This window comes from Rhodnius prolixus, unplaced genomic scaffold (assembly GCF_049639745.1).
Source record: "Rhodnius prolixus isolate KJV_2025 unplaced genomic scaffold, Rpr scaffold_21, whole genome shotgun sequence".
NCBI classification, from domain to species: Eukaryota; Metazoa; Arthropoda; class Insecta; order Hemiptera; family Reduviidae; genus Rhodnius; species Rhodnius prolixus.
Genome location: NW_027411606.1, coordinates 989,027 through 1,014,335, shown reverse-complemented (window position 1 = coordinate 1,014,335; position 25,309 = coordinate 989,027). Strand labels below are relative to the sequence as shown.

Here is a 25,309-nt window from a genome sequence, read left to right as displayed (position 1 = left end):
ACACAATGAAACCCCGGAGTTTTGTTGATAGAGTAATAACGAGTGCATAGCATTTCTTATGTAGATAAAAAGCAGAGCAATATATAGCTCTATTTGTTAGAATACGAGCGTGAATATAGCGTTGATAATGCAAGATTTCCTGCATAATCATAACAGTAGCAACAGAAAGACATTGGAAGAGAGGCGTCAATGAGAGAGAAAGAGAATATAAAATAGAAGAAAGAAAGGAAATGGAAAAAAAAGAGAAAATAATACTTGTAAAGTAATTCAAGTGTGTACGTGTAAAATACAATGGTAATATTAGAGAGACCAGCGCACCCTACAGGCTTTGGTTGGGATTTGAAATAACTTAATCACCTGAACAGATAGTAACTCCAGTGGAGAGCTAGATAGTTCTGTGTTTAGTCCGGCAAAGGTTGTTGATGTTCTTATTACAATTGTTAGTTACGGACAGTGAATGGCTGTCAACAATGCCACGTAGCCTGCTCTACTAGTACCTCCCTCTGAGAATATATCAAATCTTACCAGCTTCTTCCTTTAACCGACCATCTTCGCTTCCCAATGTCTTCCCTCTCATAGCTTTTCTTTTCAACATATACCTCTTTTCATAAAGAGATTACAAAGAAATCAACGGGACTTAACATGTGAACTCGGCAGACATTCTTGCATTATTCTTAACTGAATTGAATTCAAAGTAACAGCGAATGCAGTTAACATTGTCATTAGATAACTGGCTGGTTTTGGAATTTTCGAACAAATAATTTTCTATTACATTAGTTTTAAAATTCTTCTGTTTTTGTAGTTGTGCTTGATGGGAATGGTATTTCTTCCTTAATTAAGATTTCTGAACATTGTAAAGGATAGCAGGAAAAAGATAACAATCCTCCAACGTCTCTTGCCTTAGACTACGGAGCGCAGAAACTATTGAAGTTTACAGAATTATCTGCTTGTCCTTTCTCTTGCTAATTCATCGTTCTCAAATGTCCAAGAACTCTGGAGAGTCTTAGCACCTAAACAAGATGGTCAAAGCATCTTCTGCATTATTTTCCTAGCTTAAAGCCCAATCTGGGCTTAGCTTTTAGAACTGTAATTGAATTCTCAATTTTTGTGCTACTTTTAAGAAAACTAAGGGGGAAACAGATTACTACTAACTGAATACTTATTTCTATAATTCTAAAATAGAATAATCCGTTTAAAAAGAGTACAATATAGGTTTTTGAAAACTCTAATGCGTGATGTCGAATGTCACACACCATTAGAATACCTAAGAAAGCTGATGACTCCTGGATTTAAAGGCTTGAATGGGTAGGACCGCCATTTTAGAATTACCCAGCACTTTATTGTTCCATCATCTAAAAATCATCCACTGAAAACAACTTTTTTTACTTACTTCTGGGCCAATAAATAAATACCAAAAAAAAATAATTCTCTCGTAGGCGCCACGGTAGCCGAGCGTGTTAAGAGGCGAGACCTGCAAAGCTAATATGCATTGTGGTACAAGGTTCGATTCCCGGTCTCAGGCCTTGTATTTTATTTAATGGTTAAATGAGAAATAGTTGTAGACTATTATGAATAGAAATGAGAAATATAAGTATGTTTGCTAGTCGCCTCCGTCCACGACACCTAGTTGGAAGTTCTCTCGTAGAAGAAGAAAAATATACTCCAAAAAATGTTCCATTTTCATCATTAGAGTTGATATGATTTGTGAAACAAGTAAATATGTCCTCTACAGACAGTTCTGTCATTGAATATGTCAGGTTGATTCGGCCCGCCTAATAGAAAACGTACCTTACACATGTTATTTACCGCTACCCAGATCTATATATATATAAAACACACGCAATATTATCAATCTGTTATATGTTGTTATAAAAAGCAATTGAAACGAAAATTGAATGAAACTAAAAATGTTTTATTATTTTTTTTTTATTTCCAATAATGTGTGTGTGTGTGTGTGTGTGAGTAAAAGTATTATTGCAACCATCAACATCATCATCGCGGCAGGAAGCCATCTTCCCATCACTTAGTACCCCCAGCTTTCTTTAACTTTTTTTTTTATTTTTTTGGAAAAAGACAAAAAAAAAATGGCGTGTAGATTTGTTATATTGACAGATTTTGTTGGTAAAATGGTCGTATTTCCGTTAATGGTTTGAAGGCACCAGAGCGGTCATAATGCAGCTCTCACAAACTGCAGCTTTCACAAAATAATAAAGTAGAACTTTAGATATATACAGGATGACCAGAGTTATATGCTCCACCCACTTTTTTTTTTAACGGCGGGAAATTTCGAAAAAATAGAAAACACGTATTTAATCATTTTTAGTCTAGTTTATTTTCAGTGATTGACCCATTTTTTTAAACCCCTGTATCTCGAGATACAGCACCCAACTTTTGTTTTTCAAATGGAACGTTATATTTTTTGTTGCATATTTTTATAGTATTTGAGCTCCTAAAAAAAACAAAAAAACAATTTTTGAAATCGGTTAGGTTTTTCAAAAGTTATAGTAATTTAAAATATGAAATACAAATTTCAGTTTATTGTCAAAATTACGTTATTTTTTTTAAAGAATCTGTTCAAACAGGGCACAATCAACGGATAGGCAAGCCAAAACTCTGGATTCCCACGCTCTGCTTGTAGCAGCACTTATGGTGGCAAAGTCAAGATCTAGGCAGGCTAGAGTTATTCGACGTTCAGGTTGTTCTTTCTTCAAACGTTTGGTGTGGAGTTTTAGGAAATCAACTAATCGGCCCATACTTCTACAGAGAGAACTTAAACTGATGAGAGGTTTCTAACATTTTTTTAAGAGACATTTTGCCAGTTCTGCTTGTAGATGTTCATCTACAACGTCGGCTAGATATGTATTTTCAACATGATGGTTGCCCGGCACATAATGTGAGAGTGGTTCGAGGTTACCTGGACAGAAATTTCCATGAAAAGTGCTTAGGGACTCATTGTCCCATCCAATGGCCACCTCGATCTCCGGACTTAACCTAAATGGACTATTTTTTGTGGGGACATCTAAAAAAGTAAAGTGTACAGTAACCTTAATCCCGTGGCTTCAGTAGATGATCTGAAACGTTGAATAACTCTAGCCTGCCTAGATCTTGACTTCGCCACCATAAGTGCTGCTACAAGCAAAGCGTGGGAGTCCCAGAGTTTTGGCTTGCCTAGCCGTTGATTGTGCCCTGTTTGAACAGATTCTTTAAAAAAAATAACGTAATTTTGACAATAAACTGAAATTTGTATTTCAAATTACATATTTTAAATTACCATAACTTTTGAAAAACCTAACCGATTTCAAAAATGGTTTTTTTGTTTTTTTTTAGGAGCCCAAATGCTATAAAAATATGCAACAAAAAAATATAACGTTCCATTTGAAAAACAAAAGTTGGATGCTGTATCTCGAGATACAGGGGTTTAAAAAAATGGGACAATCACTGAAAATAAACTAGACTAAAAATGATTAAATACGTGTTTTTTATTTTTTCGAAATTTCCCGCCGTTAAAAGAAAAAGTGGGTGGAGCATATAACTATGGTCACCCTGTATATACAGGGTGTCCCAAGCTATATGGATAACGACTTTTTCTCGGAAACTAAGATAGCTAGAAAAAAACTAAAAAATATGTGTTCTCTTAGTTTTTTGTTAGGAATCCAAATTTACTTTGTAAATTTTTTTTGGTGCTGCCAGAAGCGAGATACAGGCACCAACTTCATTTTTTCAAATGGGAAGGTGCGGTTTTTATTTCAGAAATAGATTCCTCTATTTTTTTAAAGAAAAATTTACATGAACGATTTTTTTCTGTGAGCGATATTTTACAAGTTATGAATGAAAACATGATTCTTATAATAAACGTCAAAATGATAATATTTTAACGGTTTTTTGATTAAATAAGAAGAAAAGTACTATTTTATTATAAATTTCACTCCTCATTAATATTACAGATCATGCCCGAAATGGCATCCACAGATGCATAGACATGCACTTTCCTGCCAATTGTCCCTTACTGCCAAAGAAATAGATTCGGCTTTAACCGAGTTACAGGTATCTATTATTCTCTGCTTTAGTTCATCTACAGATGCAATCCCGGTTTGATTCTGATGCACCTAGATTTAGAAATGCTTTTTGATAGCCCATCAAATTTCCTATCGAGATATCTCTTTACATGCCTGATGGTGTTATATCCATCACGGAGGCTATTCAGTGGCCACCTCTCTCACCGGATTTGACACCTATGGACTATTTCCTTTGGGGATACCTGAAAAACAAGTTGATTATTCATAACGTTTTTCTTTCTTTCCTTATTTCTGCTTATCGAAATTTTTTTTACTTTTTTATTTTTTTTTTACTGGGCAAATTTTAAAATTGCTAAACTTAAAGCTGTAACTTCCCGAAGAAGTCCACTTACGATAAAAAGAAAGTAAAAAAAAAAGGAAGTTTGGAAAAACGACAAATTTTCGATATCGAATAGCGCCACTAATTACTAGTCTTTCCCAAAAAACTAGTATCTATTCACTAGTTTAATTTAGTTCAACAAGTTATGTTATCTGAATAAAAAATTATTGGTCACTAATCAAAGAGCTTGTGTATCTTCGAAAACCTTCAACTGTTCATTAAAATTAATTAATTTTAAAATTAATTTTCCAATTCAAATTTATAAAATAGGTTAAATAAATCTAAAAAATAAAATAAAAATTATAATAGCAAATCTACTTAAAAGTTATATAAAATATTTAAAACCAGTTAATCAATTAAGTCAACAATAACAGTAATGATGTTACTAACTAGGACAGAGAATTTAGTAAACTGTAAATAGATAAGAAAAATTAGGGAATAATTGACTAATTTTGAGTAATAATAATATTTAGTTAAAATAATCAATAATTAAATATTTGTTTCTCATTGACCTTATTTTTTTTAATATAAATTGGCTAGAAAAATAATTTTGTACAAATAAGAAATTTTTATCTAAATTAACACTATCTACCTATTTACATAAAAATAATATTTCTCGAATAAAGTTTCTAGCGACAAAAGCCAAAGTTAAAATTCCTTTAGAAGTAAAATTGATATTAAGCGACAACAATATGTCTTCTAAACTATATAAGATAATAAAGTAATAAAATAGCTTACCAAGTTTCTGTTGTTTGAACAATTTAATTTTTAGATAAAACAAATTATTTTAGAGTTAAAACAAATAATATAAAAAATGAAGTTTTCTTGTTTTATTCCGTGATCTGCAAAATCTTATTTATTTACCAAAACTTATTTTATTATCTCAATAACTTTGCTTTGGTTAAATGTTCTTTAAATCAAATTCAAATTCTTGCTTATTATTAATAACTCATGCTTATTTTTTGCTTTCTTCTGTTTGCTATGTCTATAACAAAATTAAATTTACTGATTAAAAAAAAGTACGAGGCAGGTGGGTGCAAGGCATCCGCCCCCAGTGATTAAAAGGCTTCTTCTCCCGGAGGGTTTTTTTTTCTTTTTATAATTAGAAGGAAATAGAAAAGTGAGGAACTTTATAAGTGAAAACTGTTGTGAAAGCATACCTAGGAAAAAGAACTTAGTGCAATTTTAATATTCTAAACATTGTAGTATTTCTCTATCTCCTTGAAGTTCCGTTCGCAGCGCTGTTCTCTAGAACGAAGGACACTCTTGTCCTAGTAATAATGGTAGAAGGATTTGAGAAACACAATTTTGGAAACAATAATTCTTTTAGGATACTTAATTATATTTCCCGGATAAGCCTTCAAATTAAAGAAACCATACGCTAATTATTTTCATCGTCAGATCTGCTACCTTGTGTTGTTATTTATTAATGCGAAATTAAAATTTTTTTATTCTAACTCTATTTTCTTAATTATCAAAGGTTAATATGTCAAACTGATGCTGCATTGTTATATCGTTTCCTTAAAAAAAAAAAAATTTATCGAATAATTAATAGTTTATTGCAGACTGTCGTTTGCAGTTTTATTATTTACTGCAAGATTATAAGACACGTTATTTTGATCAATAACTCTTGTTCAATTGAGCAAGTGTATACGTGCCTTTATTCGGGATATCACACGGACAACACCACGTGTACAGTTCACTATGTTCTCATTATTTCCTAGATCTGTACATATTTCTCACGTATCTCGGGGATCCTCTCCCCTTGCTTTATATTAACCAACCTTTCTTGTCTTGTTGGTTTAGTTATTAAACTTATTTTATCTAACTTAACTTTGTGAATGCCAGAAATATTTATTAATTTCCGAGAAATAAGGGAAGTTAGGTATTGCATTGAGTAGTTGAAAAGAAATGTAACTAATTAATATTAAGGTCGTATTTTAAGTTTTTGAATTTACGAATATAAAAATAAGATGAGATGTGGCTGAGATTAAATTAGAAGAAACTGTGTTAAGAGTTGATATGTTTCATGAAATCCTTAAGTATATTTTTTCCTTCGACAAGTTCAAATTTTAAAGCAACACATCACCGAACTCAAGAAAAAGCCAGTTTAATAGTTATTTTAAAGTTCACATTTTTTTTGTCGAAAGTTTTGGAAGATTCTAAGTGAGCTACCTTCTCTCTCTGTAGACATTATTTACTTAACTGTGCAGGGAAGAAGAGGGTGTTGAAGAGTGGCAGGTTTTATACACTGATAAAGAACGATAAGATTGACATTAGACATTGGCGGCAGAGTAACTCTCTTTGGCCCAAGACAATACTAGGGTGCTAAACAAAGCAATATCTGCACACGCTGGTTTCCAACAAACTAATAGTTAGCGTTGCCATCTCTATCTCATTCTATCTTTATCTATCTCTGCTTTCCCAATGCGACATACTCTCAATGTAACATTCCAATACTCTCTAACACTGCCAGCACAATACCAGTTTCAATTAGGTCTAATGCTGTTACAGACAGCATCTTCTGTTCTGTAGAACTTCTATAGACTTCTTTTGTAACTTTAGACATTCTGTTAACGCTCATCCAATTTTATATTTACTATGTACATGTTTCTGCCAGTTTATAATACTCACTTTAATGTGTTTTTTTGTTTTTTTGCAAAGATAAATTTGAAGATTAGACAGTTGTAATGTTGCATCGAATACTTTTATTGGTCTTCTTCTTGGCTCATCTAGCCTACTTTTCACATAATTGTATCAAACAACTTTTTATTCATATTACGAATAATTTACAGAATGTTTATTAGCAAACAATTTTGTTCATATGCAAGTTGAAGGGTGGATACTGGCCGGGAAACTTCAGAATCCTCAGAAGTTGAGGGATCTATCTCTCTGGATATGTTGTAACTTTTGTGTAAAAAGGAATATTTAAGACTAGCGTTTCCTAACCTGTGGTACGCGAGTTGCTGGTTGATGGTACATGAAAAATAATGGCGGTCATAAAAAATATTTTTAAAAAATTTAAGCAAAAAAATATCAAAGAAAAGTTTTCCCTATAATACATAAAAATTATTTTAATTAATAATATTATCCAGTAAATTTGTTAATATGTACAGTAATAACGTTAGTCTGTCTCAAAATAATAGCACATTTAACAGGATTAAAATTGTCTTTCATGGAGAATTTTCCAAAAACCGAAAACACAAATGATAATTGGATTTGAAACCCCTTCTATAAAGAAAATTTATGAAAAGCTACATCATTATCAATAAAAGATAAAGAAAATTTAATAGAATTATCAAGTGACAGAACCTAAATGATAACTATGTAAAATTCTGCTTAAAGAGACTTGATTGTAATGAGTAAGCTCTATCCAAGCAACATTAAATTTAATTGCTACTCACAGGTAGTTGAATGCTTGAAAGATATTCATTTAGAAGATTAGGGCACAAATATAATAATGCTAAAGAAGAACTTCGTAAATTAAATAATAGATACATTGTATCTCTATGAAAATAAATATAATAATAATAAAATAACACACTCGTAATAACAAATTTTACGAAACACAATTATTTTTACGAAGTGGTACAATTATAAGCATTAGGTACTACCAAGTGTACAAGAAACGCTGTTTTAGACTGTGTCCTACTGGATTCTCGGGTCTAGGCGTTGGATTTTATTCAATGTTTAATATTAGAATTTAATATTAAAGTATGTTTTCTGGTCTTCTCCTCCCACGTCACCTAATTTGATAGTTGGAAGTAATGCCTGTCTGAAGAAAAATGGTATTACTACTCTACTTTACTTAGCAGTGAGGAGACAATGTGGAGTACTCAATACAGGAATAGCTTCTACCAGAATTAAAGACTTATTGATATTTCTTGACAATATTAACTTCTTAAATGTACAATTAATCAAGGAAATTCAAAACTATTAAAATGTAGGTGGGCCAAATCTAGTTTTCATTTCAATAAACAGAAATGCAGTTAGTTTGAAATATTAAGACATGGAAATTGTTCATGTTGAAGAAAACGTTTTTTTTTAATAAAACCAACGATTAAACCTAAATAATGTGGATAAACAATTTCTCATTAATTAAAAACCTCACAATGCGCTATAGTGATAAAAGAAAATTCAGATAGATATATTGGTTAATTAATTATTTTTTACAGAAAAGAATAAATATAAAATTAGATAATAAAGTTCAATACTGATAAAATTAAAAAAATAAAAATAAATAATGATAATTCTTTAAACAAAATAAAATAAATGAGTCAGTTGGCCAAATAGAATAAAAAATTCTAATCATGCTTTTATAATAATAATAACAACAATAAACGTGTATGTGACCTGCAATATCTGTCAGTTTGGTTTAACATTTGGAGTGAGAAAGATATAACAAAATTATGATAAGATAATATCAAACAACTTTACTAATATTATCCACTGATCTGGCTGTTTTTTTTTTTTTAATGTATTTATTTGTATTACCCACGTGTGTGACTGGATTATTTATTCTTCAAATTCAATATTCCGCATTTAAACAATCACTGGGAAACAGGACAATGCACTTGTTAAATATTTGTATATTTAATTTATCAGTGATAAATTAAAGATTCTAGATGTATTTCTCTTTCTTTTCTTATTTAATTTTTAATATTAAATATGTACATCTATTATTATATATTTATGTTTCTCACGCAGCAATGGGCATTGTACTTTTGGTCGTTTGAAAATAATTAAAATTAAAATGAGTGGTAACGTTTACAGAAACTACAGTCTGTTTTGAAAATATTAGATCGGATTTCATTTGGTCTTTTTCTTATGAACTTTTTGAAAGCATTGTTCAATCGGAACGTAAGAACATTTTGTTCTGTAAATTTAATCACTATTTAGCACGTAAAGTCGTTGGTAGAGATTATGATTCTAAATATAGTTTTATAGTTGAAGGTTTTGGTTAATCTTTGTCAGCTGTTTTTCAGGATTTGTTTTAAGATTACTTATTTAGACAGACGTTTTTAACTGAAACAGTCCATAGTTGCAAAGAAGAGGAATATCTTATAAGCAATGATGTTTTGAAGAGATTTGGTTTTGAGATCTGTTATAGATAACATAGTTAACAGCTTCTTTAGCGCTATTTATTGTCTATTTAATAAACTATATTCCTTGTTTTGCAAGAGATCGTGAAAAGGCTTTATTTAAGTAGGATTCCTGACTACAAGATATAAAATATGGTAATTCTGAAAGGTCATTGAAACTTATATACTCTCCAAATTAAATGAGAACTAACTATTTTGTTAAATCAATACTACAGCGCAAATTGTCAATTGAAATCATATTAATTGCAATTGCAAGCATTAATTAATGCAATTGTTAGTAGAACATTTTTTAAAGGCAATACCTTTCTGAATTCAGCAACTATTTCCTTACCTAGAATACGAGATAGTCTAGAACGTAGACTGAAGCTTAGAGATTGAATCAATCCCTGAAGATTTCCTTTAACATTTCAAAATGCCACTTGTGGAGCCAAAATTGGCTGTGACGTAGTTCCAGTTTTTGGGGATAGGAGTAGAGGAAAAGATTTTTTTAGTTTATTTCCAAAATACGTAGAAATACAGGAAAACTGTGATAACAAAATGTTAGAAAATTTTACAAAACTAATTTATATGTACTGTTTGGAACATATTTTTGTTTTTGTTTTTTCATAAAAAGAAAAATTTAAAAACATCAATAAGTTTCATATCTTTAAAGTGAAGACGGCCTCACGCAACATCTTTGTGGTTGATCATCTCTCTCTCTTAATTACCTCCTGCTGAAGCACATAAGTTATCTGAAACATACATTTTTTCTAGATTAAGACAAAAATTAAAAAAGGAAGGAAAAATATGTTAGCTTATATCATTTTCACCATTACAAGAAATTTAAAGAATTATTTATTTGAGGCGCGTCAACATCTAAGGTTACTGGCGCCCGGAGCTTTTTTCAGTGCACTGCCAGCCTTAGGACCGTGTCTTTTATTACAGATAACATTGTGCATCACCGGACAGTGAGCTGTAAGAAGCTCCTAGGAAGAAAAAATCTAAGGGACAGCAGCTGGATTCGAACCCGGGACCTCCGCGTGGGAGTCCAGTACGCTAACCGCTTAGCTAATCCCTCCCCTATATTATTATTATTATTAACATTAATAAATTCTACAATAATTTATTAAAATAATAATAATTAGTTTTTAAAATCTATAAAATTTCTTCATTAAAACTTCTTCAGCGCATTCCTGTTGATATTCCAGCCTAACAATGAAAATAACTTGGATCCAATTGCGTCCAGCATTCTCATGATAAACATGGGATGTTCAAGGAGTATTAAACGTGACTTTAGATCGACTTTTGACTTTAGGTGACAAGTTCTAACTCCTGGATATACACATCACTACAACTTGCATATCTTTATTAATGCTATCTGTTTAAAGGCATTGCAGGAAACATACTTGACTTCTCTGTATGGTTCGAACAGTGGTAGGTATACAGCGGTACGCTGAAGCGAGTAACAAGAACCAAGTACGTATATCCTCGGTGGTAATAGAATTTTCTTTTGTTTGCAAAGCTGCAGGGGATAAGGTTATTTTGGCTTTCAAGAATACTTACAATTAACTTACTGAATACAACATATTCTTAGAAATAGATTTCTTCCAGAATCTTTGCTTCTGATTCAAGTGGAGTTAGTGAGCGGAAAAAAGGGAACTAACACAGCGGAAAATTAAAAGAGCTAATGGAAATAAAGATAAGATGATGATGATGATGATGGCGACGACGTCATACAGAAATTCTGTGATAAGTAGACAGAGAAAGGAATAGTTTATTGCAGTGACAGTATGAATGAAGATGGATAAACTGGTGACGAGTGGTTATGATCGCCTAGAGTATTTTTTGGTTTTTGTGTGTATGTGAGTAGGCTGGGAGAGAATAGGAGAGAGGTCCATGGACCTTTTGGGAAAAACAGGGCGTAAACAAACTAAAATAAGGGAGAGAAAGAGATTTGGATGCTGGCTGTGGAAGCTGAGCTTACAAAGGCCTTTCAGATCGATGAGGGGGTGGAAAAGCTTTGAGAAGACCAAATTGCATTCCCTCATCCCTGTGTGCTGCGACCAGAGCCTTACTCACACAAACACACATCGCACGTAAAGCATCCCTCCTCTACTTTGCTAGCCATTGCTCAAGCACGCAGGTCCTTTTTATATTGCTGTAAGGCTAGAGCAACAGAGAGACGGCCACTTCCACCAGAAGTGTCCCCCGTTGTGTCTATGTGAGTGTCTGTCGGGCCGCCTTCGCACACTCAGAAGCAAGCAGTTCCTAGTAGAAGATTGTAGAAGGAAGAACAGGAAGAAGAAAGGCGAAGTAGTTACCTCCCATTCCTTCTCCACCTCCAAAACCTTTAATTAAATCTCGACTTCTCCCAATAGATATCTCTTTTGTCGCCCCCGGCAGTATTGCCTTAAACGGTTCAGCGGCTTCATTCGTTTTGTTTACCCGCGGCCACTAATACTTCTATTTATTAAGGTCCCCAACTTGATATCTTATTTCTCTTCGCTAAACTCTACGTTTACTTTATACCTTCCGACTCTGCTAAATCATTATACCCAATCATATTAAAGTTAAACAGTCTCTTTTATAAAAAGGAGATATAGCCTTTTATATTAAGGCTGTTTATTTTGAAATAAGTTATTATTATTTGAAAAGAAATCACATGTTTGAATCTGAATGTTCCCAAATTCAAGTTAAGGCATGATTTGGCAGTCAAATGTAATTACAGTAATCTTAAAATAAAAGTAATCTTAATCTGAAGATTGGCGAGGAATCGGTCAAATAAAACAACTCATCTTTTTGCCAATTTTTCGACAAATATATTGTCTTCTTCAGGGCCTGGATATTACAACTGGATATTACGTTGGCAAAAAGACGAGTTGTTTTATTTGACCGATTCCTCGCCAAACTTCAATTCCTAGCTTTAACAATTTTCGGTCAAGAAACCTATATATTCTTCAAATAAAAGTAAACGATAAATAGTTGCTGAAGGTAAAGGCCGACAAGTAATATAACCAAGAATATATGGAAACCTGAGCTACACCGATTTCTGCATCAACCTCCTTCGGAAATGTCAAGCTCACTTTAAAGTTCTACTGCTAAGCTCTGAATTTAAATTGTCAAATTGGTAACTGGGAAAAGTGTTCAAATTTGGGAAAAAAACGGCAGGAATAGGCGAATAAGGTCATTCAAGTTTTTAACAATAAAGTTTTTTTTGCATTTATACTGGCAAAGTAGCTAAGAAGTGCTCGTAAATAAAACATTTCAAGTTCAGATACAACAAATAGTCACTGATTGTATGAATGCATGCCCTTTAGTACCAAAGCTTTAACAAAAGCTATAGGATTGCAACAGCAAAGGGCTATCAAAACAGCCCTTTCAACATTACAGCTTGAATCAAAAGTGGAAAAAATATTATTCACATGGAAAAAAAAGGAAGATATAAATAATTTTTATGTATGAATGAAGGAGAATGGACTAAAAAGGGAAATGACTCATGAGGGAATGGTTCACACACACACACACACACACACTCGCACACTTATAGAGTGAGAGAGAACTCGGGGTGAGAGGACTGTTTGGGGTAAATCTTGTCTGTTTGGTTAACTTCATAAAGGGTGTGGCCATCAACTCATTGAAGGGCGTCTAAAAAGTAACTTTCTTCTTTTTATAAATTCGACTAAGTAAATGGAACATAGTTGTGAAACACAAGTTAATGGTTAGACCAGTGGTTCTTTACCTTTTCATAGACGCGGAACACAATCATATGTATATATTTTTCTCGCGGAACACTAATTTCAATAAATTTAAAATTCCCATATTCGCGGACCATAATCGCGAAACACCGGATAACAACCACTGCTTTATATCTTCTAAAAATATAGATCTGTGCACAAAATAACTATAGCTTATAATTGAGAAACACAAAGTGTACAAGAGAACAAAATTTCATACGAATACGTGGTTCACATTCGGAGATATAGAACGGCCATAATTTTACAGAATTTCATGACCCAAAAAATTTTCAACCCTTTCTATCTTCTACATATATAGATCTGTGCACAAAATAACTATAGCTTATAATTAAGAAAAACAAAGTATGGAAGAGAACAAAATTTCATACGAATACGTGGTTCACAATGGGAGATATAGAACGGCCATAATTTTACAGAATTTCATGACCCAAAAAATTTTCAACCCCTTATATCGTCCACATTTATAGATCTGTGCACAAAATAACTATAGTTTATAATTGAGAAAAAGAAAGTGTAGAAGAGAACAAAATTTCATACGAATACGTGGTTCACAATGGGAGATATAGAACGGCCATAATTTTACAGAATTTCATGACCCAAAAAATTTTCAACCCTTTATATCTTCCACATTTATAGATCTGTGCACAAAATAACTGTAGTTTATAATTGAGAAAAACAAAGTGTACAAGAGGATAAAATTTCATACGAATACGTGGTTTGTAGTGGGAGATTTAGAATGGCCATAATTTTACAGAATTTCATGACCCAAAAAATTTTCAACCCTTTATATCTTCCACATTTATAGATCTGTGCACAAAATAACTATAGTTTATAATTGAGAAAAACAAAGTGTACAAGAGGACAAAATTTGATACGCATACGTGGTTTGCAGTGGGAGATATAGAATGGCCATAATTTTACAGAATTTCATGACCCAAAAAATTTTCAACCTTTTATATCTTCCACATTTATAGATCTGCGCACAATATAACTATAGTTTATAATTGAGAAAAACAAATTGTACAATAGGACAAAATTTCATACGAATACGTGGTTTGTAGTGGGAGATTTAGAATCGCCATAATTTTACAGAATTTCATGACCCAAAAAATGTTCAACCCTTTATATCTTCTACATTTATAGATCTGTGCACAAAATAACTATAGCTTAAAATTGAGAAAAACAAAGTGTGCAAGAGAACAAAATTTCATACGAATACGTAGTTCACAGTGGGAGATATAGAACGGGCATAATTTTACAGAATTTCATGACCCAAAAAATTTTCAACCCTTTATATCTTCTACATTTATAGATCTGTGCACAAAATAACTATAGTTTATAATTGAGAAAAACAAATTGTACAATAGGACAAAATTTCATACGAATACGTGGTTTACAGTGGGAGATATAGAACGGCCATAATTTTACAGAATTTCATGACCCAAAAAATTTTCAACCCTTTATATCTTCCACATTTATAGATCTGTGCACAAAATAACTATAGTTTATAATTGAGAAAAACAAAGTGTACAAGAGAACAAAATTTCATACGAATACGTGGTTCACAGTGGGACGGCCAAAATTTTACAGAATTTCATGACCCAAAAAATTTACAACCCTTTATATCTTCTACATTTATAGATCTGTGCACAAAATAACTATAGTTTATAATTGAGAAAAAGAAAGTGTAGAAGAGAACAAAATTTCATACGAATACGTGGTTCACAATGGGAGATATAGAACGGCCATAATTTTACAGAATTTCATGACCCAAAAAATTTTCAACCCTTTATATCTTCCACATTTATAGATCTGTGCACAAAATAACTATAGTTTATAATTGAGAAAAACAAAGTGTACAAGAGGACAAAATTTCATACGAATACGTGGTTCACAGTGGGAGATATAGAATGGTCATAATTTTACAGAATTTCATGACCCAAAAAATTTTCAACCCTTTATATCTTCTACATTAATAGATCTGTGCACAAAATAACTATAGCTTATAATTGAGAAAAACAAAGTGTACAGGAGAACAAAATTTCATACAAATACGTGGTTTACAGTGGGAGATATAGAACGGCCATAATTTTACAGAATTTCATGACCCAAAAAAATTTCAACCCTTTATATCTTCTACATTTATAGATCTGTGCACAAAATAACTATAGTTTATAATTGAGAAAAACAAAGTGTAGAAGAGAACAAAATTTCATACGAATACGTGGTTCACAATGGGAGATATAGAACGGCCATAATTTTACAGAATTTCATGACCCATAAAATTTTCAACCCTTTATATCTTCCACATTTATAGATCTGTGCAAAAAATAACTATAGTTTATAATTGAGAAAAACAAGGTGTACAAGAGAACAAAATTTCATACGAATACGTGGTTTGCAGTGGGAGATTTAGAATGGCCATAATTTTACAGAATTTCATGACCCAAAAAATTTTCAACCCTTTATATCTTCCACATTTATAGATCTGCGCACAAAATAACTATAGTTTATAATTGAGAAAAACAAAGTGTACAACATAACAAAATTTCATACGAATACGTGGTTTACAGTGGGAGATATAGAACGGCCATAATTTTACAGAATTTCATGACCCAAAAAATTTTCAACCCTTTATATCTTCCACATTTATAGATCTGTGCACAAAATAACTATAGTTTATAATTGAGAAAAACAAAGTGTACAAGAGGACAAAATTTCATACAAATACGTGGTTTGTAGTGGGAGATTTAGAATGGCCATAATTTTACAGAATTTCATGACCCAAAAAATGTTCAACCCTTTATATATTCTACATTTATAGATCTGTGCACAAAATAACTATAGCTTATAATTGAGAAAAACAAAGTGTACAAGAGAACAAAATTTCATACGAATACGTGGTTCACAGTGGGAGATATAGAATGGTCATAATTTTACAGAATTTCATGACCCAAAAAATTTTCAACCCTTTATATCTTCTACATTTATAGATCTGTGCACAAAATAACTATAGTTTATAATTGAGAAAAACAAAGTGTACAACATAACAAAATTTCATACGAATACGTGGTTTACAGTGGGAGATATAGAACGGCCATAATTTTACAGAATTTCATGACCCAAAAAATTTTCAACCCTTTATATCTTCCACATTTATAGATCTGTGCACAAAATAACTATAGTTTATAATTGAGAAAAACAAAGTGTACAAGAGGACAAAATTTCATACGAATACGTGGTTTGTAGTGGGAGATTTAGAATGGCCATAATTTTACAGAATTTCATGACCCAAAAAATGTTCAACCCTTTATATCTTCTACATTTATAGATCTGTGCACAAAATAACTATAGCTTATAATTGAGAAAAACAAAGTGTACAAGAGAACAAAATTTCATACGAATACGTGGTTCACAGTGGGAGATATAGAATGGTCATAATTTTACAGAATTTCATGACCCAAAAAATTTTCAACCCTTTATATCTTCTACATTTATAGATCTGTGCACAAAATAACTATAGCTTATAATTGAGAAAAACAAAGTGTACAGGAGAACAAAATTTCATACAAATACGTGGTTTACAGTGGGAGATATAGAACGGCCATAATTTTACAGAATTTCATGACCCAAAAAAATTTCAACCCTTTATATCTTCTACATTTATAGATCTGTGCACAAAATAACTATAGTTTATAATTGAGAAAAACAAAGTGTAGAAGAGAACAAAATTTCATACGAATACGTGGTTCACAATGGGAGATATAGAACGGCCATAATTTTACAGAATTTCATGACCCATAAAATTTTCAACCCTTTATATCTTCCACATTTATAGATCTGTGCAAAAAATAACTATAGTTTATAATTGAGAAAAACAAGGTGTACAAGAGAACAAAATTTCATACGAATACGTGGTTTGCAGTGGGAGATTTAGAATGGCCATAATTTTACAGAATTTCATGACCCAAAAAATTTTCAACCCTTTATATCTTCCACATTTATAGATCTGCGCACAAAATAACTATAGTTTATAATTGAGAAAAACAAAGTGTACAACATAACAAAATTTCATACGAATACGTGGTTTACAGTGGGAGATATAGAACGGCCATAATTTTACAGAATTTCATGACCCAAAAAATTTTCAACCCTTTATATCTTCCACATTTATAGATCTGTGCACAAAATAACTATAGCTTATAATTGAGAAAAACAAAGTGTACAAGAGAACAAAATTTCATACGAATACGTGGTTCACAATGGGAGATATAGAACGGCCATAATTTTACAGAATTTCATGACCCAAAAAATTTTCAACCCTTTATATCTTCCACATTTATAGATCTGCGCACAATATAACTATAGTTTATAATTGAGAAAAACAAAGTGTACAATAGAACAAAATTTCATACGAATACGTGGTTTACAGTGGGAGATATAGAACGGCCATAATTTTACAGAATTTCATGACCCAAAAAATTTTCAACCCTTTATATCTTCCACATTTATAGATCTGTGCACAAAATAACTATAGTTTATAATTGAGAAAAACAAAGTGTACAATAGAACAAAATTTCATACGAATACGTGGTTTACAGTGGGAGATATAGAACGGCCATAATTTTACAGAATTTCATGACCCATAAAATTTTCAACCCTTTATATCTTCCACATTTATAGATCTGTGCACAAAATAACTATAGTTTATAATTGAGAAAAACAAAGTGTACAAGAGAACAAAATTTCATACGAATACGTGGTTTGCAGTGGGAGATTTAGAATGGCCATAATTTTACAGAATTTCATGACCCAAAAAATTTTCAACCATTTATATCTTCTACATATATAGATCTGTGCCCAAAATAACTATAGTTTATAATTGACAAAAACAAAGTGTAGAAGAGAACAAAATTTCATACGAATACGTGGTTCACAATGGGAGATATAGAACGGCCATAATTTTACAGAATTTCATGACCCATAAAATTTTCAACCCTTTATATCTTCCACATTTATAGATCTGTGCAAAAAATAACTATAGTTTATAATTGAGAAAAACAAGGTGTACAAGAGAACAAAATTTCATACGAATACGTGGTTTGCAGTGGGAGATTTAGAATGGCCATAATTTTACAGAATTTCATGACCCAAAAAATTTTCAACCCTTTATATCTTCCACATTTATAGATCTGCGCACAAAATAACTATAGTTTATAATTGAGAAAAACAAAGTGTACAACATAACAAAATTTCATACGAATACGTGGTTTACAGTGGGAGATATAGAACGGCCATAATTTTACAGAATTTCATGACCCAAAAAATTTTCAACCCTTTATATCTTCCACATTTATAGATCTGTGCACAAAATAACTATAGCTTATAATTGAGAAAAACAAAGTGTACAAGAGAACAAAATTTCATATGAATACGTGGTTCACAATGGGAGATATAGAACGGCCATAATTTTACAGAATTTCATGACCCAAAAAATTTTCAACCCTTTATATCTTCCACATTTATAGATCTGCGCACAATATAACTATAGTTTATAATTGAGAAAAACAAAGTGTACAATAGAACAAAATTTCATACGAATACGTGGTTTACAGTGGGAGATATAGAACGGCCATAATTTTACAGAATTTCATGACCCAAAAAATTTTCAACCCTTTATATCTTCCACATTTATAGATCTGTGCACAAAATAACTATAGTTTATAATTGAGAAAAACAAAGTGTACAATAGAACAAAATTTCATACGAATACGTGGTTTACAGTGGGAGATATAGAACGGCCATAATTTTACAGAATTTCATGACCCATAAAATTTTCAACCCTTTATATCTTCCACATTTATAGATCTGTGCACAAAATAACTATAGTTTATAATTGAGAAAAACAAAGTGTACAAGAGAACAAAATTTCATACGAATACGTGGTTTGCAGTGGGAGATTTAGAATGGCCATAATTTTACAGAATTTCATGACCCAAAAAATTTTCAACCATTTATATCTTCCACATTTATAGATCTGCGCACAAAATAACTATAGTTTATAATTGAGAAAAACAAAGTGTACAACATAACAAAATTTCATACGAATACGTGGTTTACAGTGGGAGATATAGAACGGCCATAATTTTACAGAATTTCATGACCCAAAAAATTTTCAACCCTTTATATCTTCCACATTTATAGATCTGTGCACAAAATAACTATAGCTTATAATTGAGAAAAACAAAGTGTACAAGAGAACAAAATTTCATACGAATACGTGGTTCACAATGGGAGATATAGAACGGCCATAATTTTACAGAATTTCATGACCCATAAAATTTTCAACCCTTTATATCTTCCACATTTATAGATCTGCGCACAATATAACTATAGTTTATAATTGAGAAAAACAAAGTGTACAATAGAACAAAATTTCATACGAATACGTGGTTTACAGTGAGAGATATAGAACGGCCATAATTTTACAGAATTTCATGACCCAAAAAATTTTCAACCCTTTACATCTTCTACAGATATAGATCTGTGCCCAAAATAACTATAGTTTATAATTGACAAAAACAAAGTGTACAAGAGAACAAAATTTCATACCAATACGTGGTTTACAGTGGGAGATATATAACGGCCATAATTTTACAGAATTTCATGACCCAAAAAATTTTCAACCCTTTATATCTTCCACATTTATAGATCTGTGCACAAAATAACTATAGTTTATAATTGAGAAGAACAAAGTGTACAAGAGGACAAAATTTCATACGAATACGTGGTTTGTAGTGGGAGATTTAGAATGGCCATAATTTTACAGAATTTCATGACCCAAAAAATGTTCAACCCTATATATCTTCTACATTTATAGATCTGTGCACAAAATAACTATAGCTTATAATTGAGAAAAACAAAGTGTACAAGAGAACAAAATTTCATACGAATACGTGGTTCACAGTGGGAGATATAGAATGGTCATAATTTTACAGAATTTCATGACCCAAAAAATTTTCAACCCTTTATATCTTCTACATTTATAGATCTGTGCACAAAATAACTATAGCTTATAATTGAGAAAAACAAAGTGTACAGGAGAACAAAATTTCATACAAATACGTGGTTTACAGTGGGAGATATAGAACGGCCATAATTTTACAGAATTTCATGACCCAAAAAAATTTCAACCCTTTATATCTTCTACATTTATAGATCTGTGCACAAAATAACTATAGTTTATAATTGAGAAAAACAAAGTGTAGAAGAGAACAAAATTTCATACGAATACGTGGTTCACAATGGGAGATATCGAACGGCCATAATTTTACAGAATTTCATGACCCAAAAAATTTTCAACCCTTTATATCTTCCACATTTATAGATCTGTGCACAAAATAACTATAGTTTATAATTGAGAAAAACAAAGTGTACAATAGAACAAAATTTCATACGAATACGTGGTTTACAGTGGGAGATATAGAACGGCCATAATTTTACAGAATTTCATGACCCATAAAATTTTCAACCCTTTATATCTTCCACATTTATAGATCTGTGCACAAAATGACTATAGTTTATTATTGAGAAAAACAAAGTGTACAAGAGAACAAAATTTCATTCGAATACGTGGTTTGCCGTGGGAGATTTAGAATGGCCATAATTTTACAGAATTTCATGACCCAAAAAATTTTCAACCCTTTATATCTTCCACATTTATAGATCTGTGCACAAAATAACTATAGTTTATAATTGAGAAAAACAAAGTGTACAAGAGAACAAAATTTCATACGAATACGTGGTTTGCAGTGGGAGATTTAGAATGGCCATAATTTTACAGAATTTCATGACCCAAAAAATTTTCAACCATTTATATCTTCCACATTTATAGATCTGCGCACAAAATAACTATAGTTTATAATTGAGAAAAACAAAGTGTACAACATAACAAAATTTCATACGAATACGTGGTTTACAGTGGGAGATATAGAACGGCCATAATTTTACAGAATTTCATGACCCAAAAAATTTTCAACCCTTTATATCTTCCACATTTATAGATCTGTGCACAAAATAACTATAGCTTATAATTGAGAAAAACAAAGTGTACAAGAGAACAAAATTTCATACAAATACGTGGTTCACAATGGGAGATATAGAACGGCCATAATTTTACAGAATTTCATGACCCATAAAATTTTCAACCCTTTATATCTTCCACATTTATAGATCTGCGCACAATATAACTATAGTTTATAATTGAGAAAAACAAAGTGTACAATAGAACAAAATTTCATACGAATACGTGGTTTACAGTGAGAGATATAGAACGGCCATAATTTTACAGAATTTCATAACCCAAAAAATTTTCAACCCTTTATATCTTCCACATTTATAGATCTGTGCACAAAATAACTATAGTTTATAATTGAGGAAAACAAAGTGTACAAGAGAACATAATTTCATACGAATACGTGCTTCACAGTGGGAGATATAGAACGGCCAAAATTTTACAGAATTTCATGACCCAAAAAATTTTCAACCCTTTACATCTTCTACATATATAGATCTGTGCCCAAAATAACTATAGTTTATAATTGACAAAAACAAAGTGTACAAGAGAACAAAATTTCATACCAATACGTGGTTTACAGTGGGAGATATATAACGGCCATAATTTTACAGAATTTCATGACCCAAAAAATTTTCAACCCTTTATATCTTCCACATTTATAGATCTGTGCACAAAATAACTATAGTTTATAATTGAGAAGAACAAAGTGTACAAGAGGACAAAATTTCATACGAATACGTGGTTTGTAGTGGGAGATTTAGAATGGCCATAATTTTACAGAATTTCATGACCCAAAAAATGTTCAACCCTATATATCTTCTACATTTATAGATCTGTGCACAAAATAACTATAGCTTATAATTGAGAAAAACAAAGTGTACAAGAGAACAAAATTTCATACGAATACGTGGTTCACAGTGGGAGATATAGAATGGTCATAATTTTACAGAATTTCATGACCCAAAAAATTTTCAACCCTTTATATCTTCTACATTTATAGATCTGTGCACAAAATAACTATAGCTTATAATTGAGAAAAACAAAGTGTACAGGAGAACAAAATTTCATACAAATACGTGGTTTACAGTGGGAGATATAGAACGGCCATAATTTTACAGAATTTCATGACCCAAAAAAATTTCAACCCTTTATATCTTCTACATTTATAGATCTGTGCACAAAATAACTATAGTTTATAATTGAGAAAAACAAAGTGTAGAAGAGAACAAAATTTCATACGAATACGTGGTTCACAATGGGAGATATCGAACGGCCATAATTTTACAGAATTTCATGACCCAAAAAATTTTCAACCCTTTATATCTTCCACATTTATAGATCTGTGCACAAAATAACTATAGTTTATAATTGAGAAAAACAAAGTGTACAATAGAACAAAATTTCATACGAATACGTGGTTTACAGTGGGAGATATAGAACGGCCATAATTTTACAGAATTTCATGACCCATAAAATTTTCAACCCTTTATATCTTCCACATTTATAGATCTGTGCACAAAATGACTATAGTTTATTATTGAGAAAAACAATGTGTACAAGAGAACAAAATTTCATTCGAATACGTGGTTTGCAGTGGGAGATTTAGAATGGCCATAATTTTACAGAATTTCATGACCCAAAAAATTTTCAACCCTTTATATCTTCCACATTTATAGATCTGCGCACAAAATAACTATAGTTTATAATTGAGAAAAACAAAGTGTACAACATAACAAAATTTCATACGAATACGTGGTTTACAGTGGGAGATATAGAACGGCCATAATTTTACAGAATTTCATGACCCAAAAAATTTTTAACCCTTTATATCTTCCACATTTATAGATCTGTGCACAAAATAACTATAGCTTATAATTGAGAAAAACAAAGTGTACAAGAGAACAAAATTTCATACGAATACGTGGTTCACAATGGGAGATATAGAACGGCCATAATTTTACAGAATTTCATGACCCAAAAAATTTTCAACCCTTTATATCTTCCACATTTATAGATCTGCGCACAAAATAACTATAGTTTATAATTGAGAAAAACAAGGTGTACAAGAGAACAAAATTTCATACGAATACGTGGTTCACAATGGGAGATATAGAACGGCCATAATTTTACAGAATTTCATGACCCAAAAAATTTTCAACCCTTTATATCTTCCACATTTATAGATCTGCGCACAAAATAACTATAGTTTATAATTGAGAAAAACAAAGTGTACAATTGAACAAAATTTCATACGAATACGTGGTTTACAGTGGGTGATATAGAACGGCCATAATTTTACAGAATTTCATGACCCAAAAAATTTTCAACCCTTTATATCAGTGGTTCTTAACCTTTTCAAAGACGCGGTACACAATTATATGTATATATTTTTCTCGCGGAACACTAACATTAAATAATTTGAAATTCGGTATTTAGTAAGAAACTTAAAATTAAATTGAAATTAAAAAAAAAGGGATCAATTTTTTGTTCTCGTATCTTTCCTATGTTTCTAAATTTCAATACATTTAAAATTGAAATTTCGCGGAACACTTGGACCATAGTCGCGGAACACCGGTTAAGAACCACTGGGTTAGACAAACCAGACATCTCAGCAGCTTTGGGAATGCCGAGTATCCTTAGAATTCGGGTTGCTGTCCAATTGTTGAGATTGAGAAAAATAGCCGATCTTGAACCTGTTCACCTTTCAATTCAGGGAACTACTCTCAGAATATCTGGGAAAGGCTTTCCTCGTTTCCTGCGAGTTTTCCTTAAAAGCATGGATAGTTACTAAGTATTTTGGGTGGATTTTACTGTAGCTAGAACAATGCAGATTCTTAATTTAAGATTATAAAATCTTAGAGGGCTTTAAGAACAGTTGCATTTAATAAAGTTCAAGACTTCCACTTTTATAGTTACTTAAACTGTTAAAAGTATCGTTTAACTTAGTTAGTACTTAAACTAGCCTGATTTATTGAAGACACCCGTAAGCCATTACCAACTTTTATTCTACTGGGATAGATGCAGCCACCCAAAGCACTGAACAAAATATTTAAAAACATAAAAAATAAACTTACCAGTGTACCTAAGCTTGAACCTGTTCACCTTGCAATTCAGGGAACTACTCTAAGAATATCTGGGAAAGGCTTTCCTTTGGTGTAAGTAAGGGGAAGAAAATATAATAGTAATGAACTAAAAGACGTTGTTGCCTCCGAATACTTAAAGTAGACAGAACTTTATTTTCCTTTTAACGAAAAAGGATCTACTGTAGGCGTACAACATTAAAATCTGTTCAACATTACTTGACATTGGAGAAAATGATGAATTCTTGGCTGCTAGAATCTCTTAATTAAATTTGCCCTGCAAATATACTCACGACAATATACTCTCCTTTTGTACAGAATCTGAATTCTCATGTAAAGAGTTGCATCATCTAGAAGAAGTAAATTTACAGACATGAAACTATCACAGATTATTCATATTAATCAAAGTAGTATATGATTTAGATTTGGTAAAAATTGTATTTTAACACTTTGGTGTAAGTAAGGGGAAGAAAATATAATAGTAAAGAACTAAAAGACGTTGTTGCCTCCGAATACTTAAAGTAGACAGAACTTTATTTTCCTTTTAACGAAAAAGGATCTACTGTATTCCAGTCCTGCACCACCAGTAAAGTAAAGATTCTGCAGTATGCGAAGGATCAAGCAATGATAAAGGGCCGGTAAAAGGACCAGCTGTTACGGGTTAGTTCTAAATGGAAATATTTTTTTGACAACTACGATTACTAAATTCAATCTTTGCTGAAGAAGTTTTCGTGAAACTAGGTAATATTTTTGTGTTTTTTAAAGCACTATTCTTAATTATTCCTTGTCTGAGAAATACTGCTTCCTTTTGTGTAAGCTCTTTAACATCATTAGCTGCCCTCACCGCTAGCTTGGTTGTTTAACAACTCTCTATGGGTGCGCTAAAACCAGGTAGACCTTCATTTTAAATGTGTTGTTTGC

General features: G+C 31.6%; 2 long non-coding RNA genes across 3 annotated transcripts in view; one reads left to right on the top strand and one right to left on the bottom strand.

Annotated features, from left to right (window-relative positions):
* LOC141455067 (uncharacterized) overlaps positions 1 to 25,309 on the top strand; it is a 74,035-nt gene that overhangs the window by 36,712 nt on the left and 12,014 nt on the right. The gene's annotated exons all lie outside the window — the stretch shown is intronic.
* Positions 9,658 to 25,309, bottom strand: part of LOC141455065 (uncharacterized) — a 76,665-nt gene continuing 61,013 nt past the window's right edge. Inside the window, exons 3-4 of one of the 2 annotated variants that reach the window (XR_012459129.1) lie at positions 24,608 to 24,738; positions 23,940 to 24,344 (exon numbers count right to left, since the gene is read on the bottom strand). This is a non-coding gene — a long non-coding RNA (uncharacterized lncRNA). Of the gene's footprint in view, positions 10,229 to 23,939; positions 24,345 to 24,607; positions 24,739 to 25,309 lie in introns of those variants that run through there. The other variant, XR_012459128.1, reaches the window with a different exon arrangement.